The sequence below is a fragment of the Phoca vitulina genome, unplaced genomic scaffold, assembly GCF_004348235.1.
Source record: "Phoca vitulina isolate PV1807 unplaced genomic scaffold, GSC_HSeal_1.0 scaffold20, whole genome shotgun sequence".
Lineage (NCBI taxonomy): Eukaryota > Metazoa > Chordata > Mammalia > Carnivora > Phocidae > Phoca > Phoca vitulina.
This window is the reverse complement of record NW_022589723.1, coordinates 22,738,133-22,752,039: the sequence shown is the minus strand read 5'-3', so window position 1 is coordinate 22,752,039 and position 13,907 is coordinate 22,738,133. Positions and strand designations below refer to the sequence as shown.

Below are 13,907 nucleotides of genomic sequence, written 5' to 3'. Positions count from 1 at the left end.
CTAAATAAATCCAACAAAAAGACGTGCAAGATCTTTATTGATACAATTTAAAATCTTTATTGAAGTTTAAAGAAATCCTAAATAACTACAAAGTTTTGCCATGTCCCTAAGTGGGAATACTTAACCCTCTTCAGATGTCAAGTCATCACAAATTAACCTACACATTCAATATAACTCCAATCAAACTCAAACCCATAGCCAGGATTGTCATGTAATCTGAGAAAAAACCCTAAAATTCTGATGGAAGAGTACAGGCCTAAAAACAGTAGACATATTTTGAGGGGGACTTGCACTACATCCAGATGACAAGATGCACTATGAAATTATAGAAATTAAAATAGTAGATAAATAAAAATTGGCAGAATTATTCTAACTTTCCCTTGGCAGTGGAGCAGATAAACTCTCATTCATACAGCGAAATAATAAACAACAGCTAAAATGAATAAATCTGAGTTTCATGTATCAACTTGTATACTTTAAAAAAAATACAGTGTTAAGTTAAAAAGCAAGTTGCAAAAGAATTTGTAAACTAGGATATATTTATATGTAATTTAGAAACAATAATTGATATATTCTTTTTTGTTAAGATTTTATTTATTTATTAGAGAGAGAGACAGCGAGAGAGGGAACACAAGCAGGGGGAGTGGGAGAGGGAGAAGCAGGCTCCCCCCGGAGCAGGGACCCCGATGCGGGGCTCGATCCCAGAACCCTGGGATCAAGACCTGAGCCGAAGGCAGACGCTTAACCGACTGAGCCACCCAGGAGCCCCTATTAAGTGGGCTCCGCCAGCGTGGAGCCCCTAGGGGGCTTGAACTCACAACCCTGAGATGAAGAGTCCAATGCTTACCAACTGAGCCATCCAGGTGCCCCAGTTGTATATTTTAGAGAGAGTGCTCTTAAGTAAAAGTGGCAAAATATCAAGATATATTTGATCCAGATGCATAGTTGTCTCTGTATTCTTTTCTGATTTTTATAAGAGAGATAACATTCAGTGGTAGATGAAAGACTAGCTAGGTTTGAATCCTGGCTCCACTGCCTACTAGCCATGTAGCCTTGGGAATGCTTCACTCTACCTCTCTGTGCCTCAGTTCCCTCATATATAAAATGGAATGAGAATAAGACCTACCTCAGGGGTTAATGATGTAAGTGCTTGGAACTGTGCCTGCTTCATGTGGAACATATGTCAAGTGGTGTGCCAAGTGAATATATCTACCATTTTTAAAATTATACTTTTTAAACATTATACTTTTAAAAGAATGTTCATTTTTCATTGCAGGGAATTCTAAAAATGTGTCAACTATGATTAACCCCTGTTAATTTTACCCACCTGAGCCCATTTTCTTTTTGGGATCCCAGAGCCCCCTTTCCAGTGAGGAGCCTTGTCCGTGTGGATCAGGTGAGGCTGACACATTGTCTCCTGCCAAAAGGGGGGAAAAGGTGCAAGAAGGACCAACTGAATCATCCCTTAGATTAAATACATAGCATGTGGGAGTTAAGGGGTTTTGTTTGTTTTTTTCAGTTTGTGGGTAAACTGCGAATTATGTACTTGGAATTACTAGCAGCTGGTCTACCAGGTAGAGGGAGCCTTTTCAGAAATGAAGCCAAGAAAAGGCAGGAGATGGATGGAGAAAGAAAGACAGACTTAGAATTCTTAGATCCAATCATGTCTGACATCCTCTTTACCTTCTTGGACTTTCCAAGTTTATCAAACAATGTACAGTTGATCATCACTATTCACAGATTCTTTATTTGCAAATTTGCCTACTTGCTAAAAGTTATTTGTAATACCTAAATCAATAATTCGCATGTATATGTGCAAAATGGTAAAAAAAAAAAATTGAGTTGACTGATATGGGTGTTCCCAGCTGAGGTCAAACAAGGGACACACTCTGCCTTCTGATTTCAGCTCTCAAATTGTAAATAAGTGTCCTTGTCAAGATCTATTTAGTACCATGGGTTTTTTGTTTGTTTCATTTTTTTGTTGTTTTTTAATTCAACGTACAGTATTAGCATATAGTGTTACATTAGTTTCAGGTGTACAATATAGATTGAACAATTCTATACATTTCTCAGTGCTCATCAAGATAAGTGTACTCTTAATCCCCTTTATCTATTTCACCCATCCCCCCACCCCACTCTGGCAACCACCAGTTTGTTCTCTGTATTTAGAGTCTATTTTTTTGTCTCTTTTTTTGTTAGTTTGTTTTGTTTCTTAAATTCCACCTGTGAGTGAAATCATATGGTATTTGTCCTTCTCTGATTCATTTATTTCACTTAACATTAGACCCTCAGATCCATCCATGTTTTTGCAAATGGCGGTATCTCATTCTTTTTTATGATTGAGTAGTATTCCATTGTATATATACATCTTTTTTTTTTTTTAAGATTTTTAAAAATTTTATTTATTTGACAGAGAGAGAGACAGTGAAAGAGGGAACACAAGCAGGGGGAGTGGGAAGCAGAGGGAGAAGCAGACTCCTCGCTGAGCAGGGAGCCTGATGTGGGACTGGATCCCAGAACCCTGGGATCATGACCTGAGCAGAAGGCAGACGCTTAACACCTGAGCCACTCAGGTACCCAGGGGTGCATATATCTTTTCAAATTAGTGTTTTTGTTTTCCTTAGGTAAGTACCCAGTAGTGGAATTATTGGATCATATGGTAATTTTATTTTTAACTTTTTGTGAAACCTCGTACTGTTTTCCACAGTGGCTACTCCAGCTTACATTCCCACCAACAGTGCACTAGGGTTCCTTTTTCTCCATAACAAATAACCAACATTTGTTATTTCTCGTACTTTTTTAATTTTAGCCATTCTGATAGGTGTAAGGTGATAGCTCATTATGATTTTGATTTGCATTTCCCTGATGATAAGCGATGTTGAGAATTTTTTCATGTGTTTGTTGGCTATCCATATATTGTCTTTGGAAAAATATCTATTCAGGTCCTCTGCCTGGTTTTTGATTGGATTGATTATTTATTTATTCATTTATTTATTTTGGTGTTGAGTTGTTTTCAATTAGCAATAATCACGCCTCGGATAAACCTCATTGGCTATGATACTGCCACTGCGCAAAGCTTGGTGTTGAGTTGTATAAGTTCTTTATATATTTCAGATATTAATTCCTTATCAGAGATATCATTTGCAAATATCTTCTCTCATTCAGTAGGTTGCCTTTTTGTTTTGTTGGTTTCCTTCACTGTGCAAAAGTTTTTTATTTTGGTGTAGTTCCCATAGTTTAATTTTGCTTTTGCTTCCTCTGCCTTAGGAGACGTATCTAGAAAAATGTTTCTATCATTTGATCTATCATATCACATTCTATCAATCGGTGAAATTACTGCCTATGTTTTCTTCTAGGAATTTTATGGTTTCAGGTCTCACAGTTAGGTCTTTAATCCATTTGAGTTTATTTTTGTGTAAGGTGTAAGAAAGTCATCCAGTTCCATTCTTTTGCATGTAGCTGTCCAGTTTGCCCAACACCATTTGTTGAAGAGACTGTCTTTTTCCCATTGGATATTCTTGCCTCCTTTGTCATAGATTAATTGACTATAAAAGTGGGTTTATTTCTGGACTCTCTATTCTGTTCCATATGTGTATTTTTGTGCCAGTGGTACCATGTTTTTCCCATTTTTGTGCTTTTTGTGGGTGATTTCACTGTTTTTTAAAATGGCCCACAAGGGAAGTGCTGAAGTTTGGGGTAGTGTCCCTAAGTTCAAGAAGGTTGTGATGTGCTTTATGGAGAAAATACATATTTTTGTAGTTTTTAGGCATCTGTTATAGTGCTGTTGGCTGTGAGTTCTATGTCAGTGAATCAACAATATACAGTAAGTAAAGTGTCTTTATTTTTATTTTATTTATTTGAGAGAGAGAGCGTACGAGAGAGAGCAGAGAGTACAAGCAGGGGGCAGGGGAGAGGGGCAGAAGGAGGGGGAGAAGCAGACTCCCCACTGAGCAGGAAGCCCAATGCAGGGCTCGATCCCAGGACCCTGAGATCATCACCTGAGCCAAAGGCAAACGCCTAACTGACTGAGCCACCCAGGTGTCCCAGTAAAATGTCTTTAAACAGAAACACACATAAAACAAGAAAATATATTGGTTGGTTAATGAAAATGTTGTGATCAGAACTCCTGGAATCTAAAGGCTTATCCCTAAGAGCGATGGTTCAGTAATCACTAATTCAGTGTTTGTGGCAACTTTAGAGAATACAGAACATCACTACCATGAATGACAAGAATTGACTGTATTTTCTTTTTGCCTAAGTTAAAGTTGGAAGAAGAAGCACGTAAGCTAGTATGAGGCTGAGGGAAGGCTTTACCAAAGGAGTGACTTTTAAGTGGAATGCAGACAGATGAGATTTATTTAACCAAGAATGGTGTGAGAGAAGAGACTTCTAGGCTAAGAGAATAACCTGAGTGGATGGCTCAGTGAGTTAAACCTCCAACTCTTGGTTTCAGCTCAGGTCATGATCTCAGGGTTGTGAGATCAAGCCCAGCATTGGCTTTGTGCTCAGGGCAGTGTCTGCTTTGGAGTCTCTCCCTCTCCCCCTCCCCCTGTGCTCATAAATAAATAAATAAATAAATAAATAAATAAATAAATAAATATCAATCTTAAAAAAGAGAGGGAGAAGGAGAGAGAGAGAGAGCGACAGAGAGGATAGCCTGAGCAATAGACCTTAGAATGAGACGGGGCAAAGCATGTTGAAGATCTGAAAGGTCAGTGCAATTGGATTACAAAAAGCAAGGGAAAGGGTAGTGCAGGAATTTAAGGAAGATAAGAAAATATAGACAGTGGATATTCTTGGTGTCTACCCGTGATCCATTTGCCAAGCTTCCTTTCTCATTGATTTCCAGTTTTGTCCTGGTACTGGTCCTTATCCTACACAGCCTTTGTGACTTGGAGAAAACTGACTACATCCTTGGCTCACAAAGTAAGGATTGGTTAAAATAAGCTAATCATGGTAATCCTGTCCCTGGCCAGCAAATGGTTTAGAAATGGGAATGTACCAATGGTAACAAATGAAAAAAAAACTTTTTTTAAAGAAAAAGGTGGAATTTAATCTTTATTTACAGGACACTGCAAGATAGGAGAGTCCACCTAGAAATAAGAAACCCACTGAGAGGATAAGCCTCATACAGGTTGTCCAGTTTGGAACTGGTCAAGTGTAGTTTCATTATAAAAAGTGCTACAATAACAAAACACATTTAAAAAGAGTTCTTAGGGGGCGCCTGGGTGGCTCAGTTGGTTAAGCAGCTGCCTTCGGCTCAGGTCATGATCCCAGGGTCCTGGGATCGAGCCCCGCATCGGGCTCCCTGCTCAGCAGAGAGCCTGCTTCTCCCTCTCCTCTGCCTGACACTCTGCCTACTTGTGCTCTCTATCTCTCTGTCAAATAAATAAATTAATTAATTAAAAAAAAAAAAGAGTTCTTAGTAGAGAAACAATAAGACAAACTTCTACCAAACACAACAAACAACTTTCTGCCTCAGCTATACAATCTAAAACGTAGAGGTCTCAGAAGTACCAGCCTGAACTTGGAACGTATAGCCTTCAGAGGTAGTTTCTGGCACAACATGCTTATCTTCCCGTTCCTCTACAGAGAAATACTTCTCAACCAAGTTTAATGAAGCTTTGTATACAGACTCATTCCATGGTTTTGTAGAGCTTCAATTTTGCCCAGACCTCCACATTCTTCGATCATTATACTAAATTTCTCAGTTTCACCTAGTTTCTCAGCAGCCTGAAAGATGTTTGAAATGACATCCAGAATAACCAGAATAATTTTGGTATCTTTTGAAGTGAAGAGGTTCGTCAATGGTTCTATTATGCTACAATGAATGAGGCATACAATCTGTTCAACTGTCCCACCACATGTATAGTTGGTCACAGCCCATACTGCTTCCTTTTGTGTCTTTAAAGTCTGCCTTCGAACACCAACAAGGAATGGGACTAATCCATGATTCACAACTTGCTGTATCTGGTCCTGGTGACAAGCTGTGATGTTTGACATTGTCCACATAGCTTCCTTCTGAATATTAGTTTTGGGGTTTGTTAGCAGGCTGGGAAAGACAGCAACTGCTCCTGCATCTATTACAACCTGAGTCTGTTCATCTGTCCCAGTGACGATATTTCCCATGGCTCTTAGTGCAAGAGTCACAATGGGCAATTCAGTCAAAGCTTCACAAGTTGGGGCACAACTCCTGTTTTCACAACCATTTCAATCCATTCATTTGGACCATCAGTAAGGTAGGAAGTGGCCCAGCAGGTGTCTGCTAATATTTCTGGATCATTATGATGCAAGAGATGAACTAAGTTTGGAAGAATCTGCTCAACAGCATCTAACGGGGGTGCAGGATTCTTGTTGCAACAAAGGTTTGAAAGTGTCCAAGTAAAGTTATGGAAGTAACCGCATGCTAAATATGACATATCAGGAACTGCAAGGAGAGCCAACAGCAGGTCAACTGTACCATACTTGATAACCAAGTCTCGAAAAACTGAACCATCACCTGCACTATTTCCTAGAGCCCATACAGCTTCTTCACTGATGTGGGCATGGGAAGATACCAACAGAGAAATGAATGCTGGGATAGCACTTCCATCTATCACAGTCTTGGTCTGTTCTGATGTCCCAGAAGCAATGTTAGTGAGGGCCCAAACAGATTCAAACTGAATGGGGCTACAATCAGTTCTGCCCAAGACGGACACAAATTTTGGAATCAAACCAGCCTGGATTATGTTGTCTATGGGGGGCTGTTTTTCCCTAGAAAGGAGTTTCCTAGCAGATTGAGTAGCCTGGAGCTGGCTTTCCAAATTGTTGCTATTTATGCCTTTGACAATGTCATCAACAGACCAATTTACAGTGCCCTGGTTGTTGCGGTTTCCTGTGGTGGAGAAGTAGCCTCATCAGGAAATGAGCTTACATTTTTCCTTTTCAGCATCTGGTCATCCTTCTTGGCTTTCTTTAGCTCCACCTTAACTTCTGTTCAACGCTGCCTCATTTCTGTACTGTCTTTCCCCTTGTTCTTGAATCTGTTACAGTGAGCAGCTAATGAATTAGCATTCTCATTGGTGGACATGGTTATGAGACAAAGGGAGAAAGCTGCATGGCCCACTCAGGCTTCCACAGGAGGCGGTGCGTGGTACGCAGGCTGCAGGTCAGCTGCCCTCAAAACAAACATCCACCATGGATCAGCCCAAAGATGGTGTGTGACAAATGAAAGTTGAATTATTGAAGCTTTTAGGAAACTTCTTCCTTTGAGTGATACTGATGGAAAGTCATTCTTACTCATCTATATTGAATGCAGGCAAAGAAGCTTGTTGGCAGCCGTTTTGTGATTTAAGAGAAGTCAGTCAGAACAGAACCTAAAAATTGGAGGCAGATGGAGCTGAGACAACTACAAGAAAATAGGGTAAGAGCTTTGATCATATTGTTCCTGAAGTCTGAATACGTCTAGATTTCTGGTTATGTGAGCCAACTTCACTGTTTAAGCTTTGGAGTTGGTTTTCTGTTATTTGGAGTAGAAAGTCTCTTAACTGGAACAGTAGATATCCAGGTATAGTCCCCTGAACAATATATCTAAGATGGAGTCAACTGAACAGAGAGGACTGGGAGTCTTTGTGAGCAAACCATAACCAGAAAGTCTATTTTAGTGTTACACCGTGCGTTTGTTATTTCTTAGCTTTAGTAAAGTCTTGTGTAAGCCATGTGTTAATTAGAGTTCCCTTGCTCATGAGATTATGCTGACAGTGTCTTGAACCCATTATTCCAGGATCTGTAGAAATACAAAGCACTCCTCTAAATTGCTTTCTAGAAATTCTAGGTTTATTCAGGTTCATATGTCTACCACTAGCAATGATTCAGTTTGTGGCTCATCTTACTCTCTAGCATATGTTGAGCTATATGCTGTCTGTTAAACATCATACCGACTTTTATGTGAAACACAACTTCTTTATTTGAAATACACATACACACACATACATGAAATTATTAGTAACCTTGTTTGAATATTTTGGGGGGATGGATATGGGGCTTACATTGTAAAATTGCAAACAATTTCAAGGAATCTTAAACACTCTTATTCTTAAAGAAGTGTGCAAACTAAGGTATTTTTTTCCCTCTCCATTTCTCCCCAGTTCATGTCATCCTTTTCTTTCTTTCCTCGACCCCCCTACATTCAAAGAGTATGTCAGGAATTCCAATTTCCTCTGCCTCTACATGCGGAACAATTCAACTTTTCAATCCCAAATTTTGCTCTAGGCTCACTTTGCATATCCAAACCTATCTAGGTATCCAGCAGAACAAAAGGGACTTTCTTATAACAGAATTCACCCTCTTTCGAACAGAATTGCCTTATTAATTAGCAATTTTAAACATTCCTGTTTAAACATTCTGACCTTCTTGTCTGCACTAAGAAATATTAAAGATCTGTTAATCATATTTAGGTCAGTGTGCTCACGGGTAGTAATTAACAAAAGACCCTGCAGCTCTAGATGCTCTTGGCCATGTGGATATTATTCTTTTAAGTCTGTTGTTAGGTCTGGATTTTATTGTGATTAAGTTAGATGGCATTTCCTTATAGTACAGATGCCAGTTATATAAAATTCTTGCTTGTAGCCAAACATTCCAATGCACTCACTTAGGCTTCTATCATTTATAAGAAGAATTTTTTTTTTGGCCATTTACCTATAAGGAATTTGCCTCTTTTTTTAAACATTACTATTTACCTCAAGAATAATACCAACATTTTTCCTGGCAATTCAAGTTGGGGCTCAGTAAGAAACCAACTCTTAGTGTGTTAAGGAAAAGAGGGAAAGGAATTTATTATAAGGATCCAGAGAATTAAAAAAAAGAACTTAACCTATTCTTTGGAAGGAGAGAAACTAGAGCAACTTTGGAGGTCTGGAGACCTCAGAGGTGGGAACTCACTGACAGAATTTTAGAAGGGACAACTTGGGACAGCTAGGGACAACTAGGGACAACCAGACTTGGGACAACTAGGCTCTAACTGCCTTCCATCTGTGTGTGTCTCGGCTAGAGGTTTTATTTTATATACTTTTTAAATTGAAGTATGACATATATTAATACACAGATCCTAAGTATACAGCTCAATGAATCTTTACCAAATGAACATGTAACTAACACACAGATCAAAATACAGGACATTATCAGTGTTCTAGAAATCTCCCTCATACCCTCCCACCAATCATTATCCCTCAAAGCTTTCCACTATTCTGATTTTATCACATAAATTTGTTGTGCCTATTTTTGGACTTTATTTAAATGGAATCATTTACTGTCTAGTTTCTTTTGCTCAAGATTATGCCTATGAGCATACTGTATCCTTCTTGTTGCATATAATGGTAAGTAGCTTGTTCTGATTATTATATAGTACTCCAGTGAATACTATACTCCTATGGACATTTGGGTTGTTTCCAATTTGGAGACATTGTAAATAAAGCTACAAATGAATGTTTTTGCACATGTCTTTGGGTTCACACATGTTTTCCGGTTCACACATGTTTTCATTCTCTGAGAGTGGAACTGCTGGGTGATAAAGTAAGCATATATTCAGATTTAGTAAATATTGGCCAAATAGCTTTCCAAAGAGGCTGAGCCAATTTACATTCCCACCAGTAGAGGAGAAGAGTTGCAATTGCTCCACATCATGCCAACACTTGGTTGTGTGTTTAATAATTATTACCCTTTCTGGTGAGTGAATAGTGTTATCTCATTGTGTGCATTTCCTTGATTACTAATGACATTGTGCACCTTCTTTTCATATGCTCTTTGAATACTTACTTAGATATCCTTTTTTTAACGGATTTTTTTAAAAAAAGATTTATTTATTTATTTTAGAGAGAGCACGAGTCGGGGCAGCGGCAGAGGGAGAGAGAATCCTTAAGTGGGTTCGATCCCAGGATCCTGAGATCATGACCTGAGCCAAAATCAAGAGTTGGCTGCTTAACCAACTGAGCCAGTCAGGTGTCCCTAGATATCCTTCATTGTGAAGTGCCTATTGAAGTATTTTAAATACTTTGTGAAGTATTTAAGTATTTTATTAGGTTGTCTGTCGTTTATTAGATTCTATATCTAAAATTTAAATTCCCAGGAGAGAGTTTGGTTGACCTAGCCTGGACCACATTCTCATCCCTGTATGGAATGTGGGAACTTGTGATTGGCAGTATTCAGAATATAATAATTCATATAATTCAGAATTATATGAAGTGGGAGTAATGGAAGTTTTCCAAAGGAAGATCCAGTGAAAAACAAATGATATATACTTTACAATAGTTTTCATTTAAATACTCCTCTTTTGGGATGCCTGGGTGCCTCAGTCCTAGGCCTCCGACTCTTGATTTCGGCTCACGTTACGATCTCAGGGTCGTGAGATTGAGCCCCAGGGGGGACTCAGGGCTGGGTGTGGAGCCTGCTGGGGACTCTCTCTCTTCCTCTCCTCCCCAGTGCCCCCCACCCATGCCCTGCCGTCTAAATAAATAAATAAATAGTCCTCTCTTGCTTCCTTCTTTTTAAGTGGCACTGTCCTAGGGCCATAATGAAGCAGTATTTTGGTTACTCATTTCAGTAAGAATTTTAAGCTATCCTAAAAAGCCCTCTGTTTTTTAGTAATTCTAAAACTATTTTCTTGCAATATTATCATCAAATAAAAATCAGGAGTAATTTTGGTTAAATGCTTTATCTTTTTCTCCTTACACCAAATCTTATCTAATATTTTTATACTTCTTATTAAAACCTTATATTAACATGGCACTGTATAGTTAATATTTTCTATTCACTATCTCAATTTATCATGTTTTAACTAATTCTTTATAATATAAAAAGTAAATTAAAATTTCTTCTTTAAAAAAATTAATATATTATAGACAAGGCTAAAGCCCCGTTGACCAAATCGCCAAATCCCAGTACCCTCCCCTCCGCGCCAGAAGTAACCACTGTTATGTTTGATGTGTGCAAAACTAATTGGACAGTAAACAGTATACGTTTTTCCACAACTTGCTTTTTTTCACCTTCAACATTTTGTCTTATAATCCATAGTTTTGCCTACATTTATACTTATGGAAATACAGAGTATCAATATACCATAATTTACTTAAACTAGTCCTCTAGTGATATTAATTTGTTAAAATTTCTCATTATTTCCTATGAATTTTTCACATAAAAAGGGGATATATTTTTATACATAAGATTGACCCAAAAAGCTCAATGTGGAACATAGGGGAAAAAAGACCATTACTTTTATAGTCACTATTTTTGTATTGATTCTGCAATAAACAGTTTTTGTCCTTCAAAACGGTGTCCATCATTTAACACCTCGTGTTAAATGCAATCAGGGACATGCCTGCCTATTCTAAAATTCTGTTATTTTATAAGTATTTCCAGTTAGAGATGCCAAGTTTTTTGTTTTTTTTTTGTACTTTCACTGTATTCTAGACAGCTATAGTGTTTTAATCTCAAAAATATCTTCTTAGAAGAAGTGACTTTATTTTTGGTCTCAAGCATGAGGCAAGAGAAGGAGGAAGAATTGAAATGCAACAAATTTATTTAGCAAATTGCTTGCAAATTATTTACCTGCACTTGAGTCTCTTCAACCAAAACCTAAACAAGTCTGTGAAGGTAGGTAAGACCTTTAACTTAATTTATAAGTGGTTTTCTGCAAAACCCTCAAGCCATTTCACTTACCATCCCTTAATAAAAAAAACTGGGATTTTAATCTATATTTGGTAAGAAAATTTGAAGACAGTTTATTCAATGGTGTAGACATTTGAGGCCATCAGTGTAACTTAGAAGTGACTTCTTTGTCTCAGAAATGTGGCATTTAAATAAAGAAGACAAAATTACATATGTACACATGCACACACACACAAACACACACTACATTATTGATAGGATAATTTTCACTTTTTAAATAAAATATTGTGCTTCCAGTTGCTTGCCAACTTGTCTTCTTGGTCTTTTATGGAGGTAATGTTATTTTTATTCACACATTTGAATAATTTCAAATAATAGCGTAGAAATTCTCATTTGTAATACTTTTACTCTACATATTATAAATAAAATAAAAGCAATTTCTTAAATGTTTAATTCACAATCAGTCTTTTTTTTTAGAGAGAGAGAGAGAGAGAGAGAGAGAGAGAGAGTGGGGGAGGGGCAGAGGGAGAGGAGAGAGAGAATCTTAAGCAGGCTCCACACCCACCACAGAGCCTAGGTCTATGTCACAACCCTGAGATCATGACCTGAGCTGAAATCAAGAGTCAGACGCTTAACCAACTGAGCCACCCAGCCACCCCTCAAAATCACTTTTATAGATAAATTCTCTAATTCAGATTTAAGAACAGTTAGGGTAATAGAACTGACAAATACAGTGTCTTTTATTTTCGGGACTAATATGAAACATTTTGTAATTCAAATCATTACCTTTCTATCTTTTTAATAATTCAGGCAAATATCATTTAAAATCCTAAATGCTACTCATTTTAAGTAAAAGTTCAAGACATTGTATAAAGACCATATAATTGTAGTAGTTACTGATATTTTTTTCTAAGTCCCCTTTTCATTTTATCACTCAATAACTAAAATTGGGTGTTATTTTTATATTTGGTGGTGAAAACAAACAATTGCGTCTGGTCAAAGTGCACAGTATTAATGGTGTAGATACGGCTTATCTATTGAAGAATTGAATCCTGTGCAATCAGAAAACAATACTGGTGAGGGGGCTACTGACAACTTTGAGCTCACTGGCTATCTTCTGTAGCACAGGGATGACAATAGTAGATATTATTATAAAACTATATTTATAAGAATGTTAGGGGTCTGAAAGAGCAGAGACCTGTGGACATTATGACAATGGGCAGTAAGATGGCTCACATACGGTGTTGTGGTTCTAATAGCTAGACTCCAGATCTGTGACCCAAGGAGTAGAAGTAAGCTAGACTCTTCTCACAAGATTAGAAGCCCTAGTTCCTGAAGTGGGGTAGGGTAATGCTTCTTCTAGGAGATACAGTAAGGGTCCAACTATAACTGAAATTATGATTATCACTTAGTCATTTTGAGCTTCTCATGCTAGTGGACCCATAATAAAATAAAAGAGCTACCATATTGATAGGGGGCAGAGGGATTGACTGATTATTGTGAAGAGCTAGTTTTGGCTACACAAGGAAGATAAGAAAGAGTATATGTGGAACTCAGGGGGTTCACTGGGGCCAGTCTTGGTACCTGCATGTCCAATGATAACTGTAAATGGGCTATTATAGCAACCACATCCCAATAAGGTTAATACAATCTGATGTCTCATATCCCTTAGGGACAAAAATCTGAGTCACCACCAGGCAACAACCCAGACTTACTGAAGGGCTGGCCAAGGGTGGGGGAAATCCAGACTGGGTGGTTTAGGAGAAAGATAATGAATATTAATTAATGCCCGGAGACCAGTTACTGCAGTGGGAGCTGCAGTTTATCCTACTAACCCTTGTGTTGGATTCCTCTTGCACTCATATCCTCTTGCCTAACCTTTACTTCAGTCCTTGCCGCAGCAACCAGCTGTGTAGAGATGTCATCAGACAGCAATCCACTTCAGTTGTTTAGCGTATCACGTGCTTTCTGCACTTAGATTTCACTGCTGCCTGAAAGAACTTACTCACCCATTCTACACACAAGCAAATCTGGAAATAAGAGCGTTAACAGCCCATGAGGCAAACCCTGTCTGCTAGGGGATGGCAACCAGTGCATATATACTCCTTTCTTGGGAGGATAATTCTGAGGTGCATTCTACCTGACTCTTCAGGGGTCCTTAGTGAGAGCCCCAAATCAACTCAGCAATATTAATCAAACTCAGCAACTCAAAAGCCATTGCATTGGTTTTACCCCCTTCCCTGTATTGTCTTCTCAGGCCCTCACTC

At 38.2% G+C, this 13,907-nt stretch overlaps 2 pseudogenes; both read right to left on the bottom strand.

Moving 5' to 3' along the window:
- Positions 1-2,970: 2,970 nt before the first annotated feature.
- Positions 2,971-3,078, bottom strand: LOC116640867 (annotated as a pseudogene).
- A 2,413-nt stretch (positions 3,079-5,491) lies between these two features.
- LOC116640529 lies at positions 5,492-7,069 on the bottom strand (annotated as a pseudogene).
- Between the last annotated feature and the right edge of the window lie 6,838 nt (positions 7,070-13,907).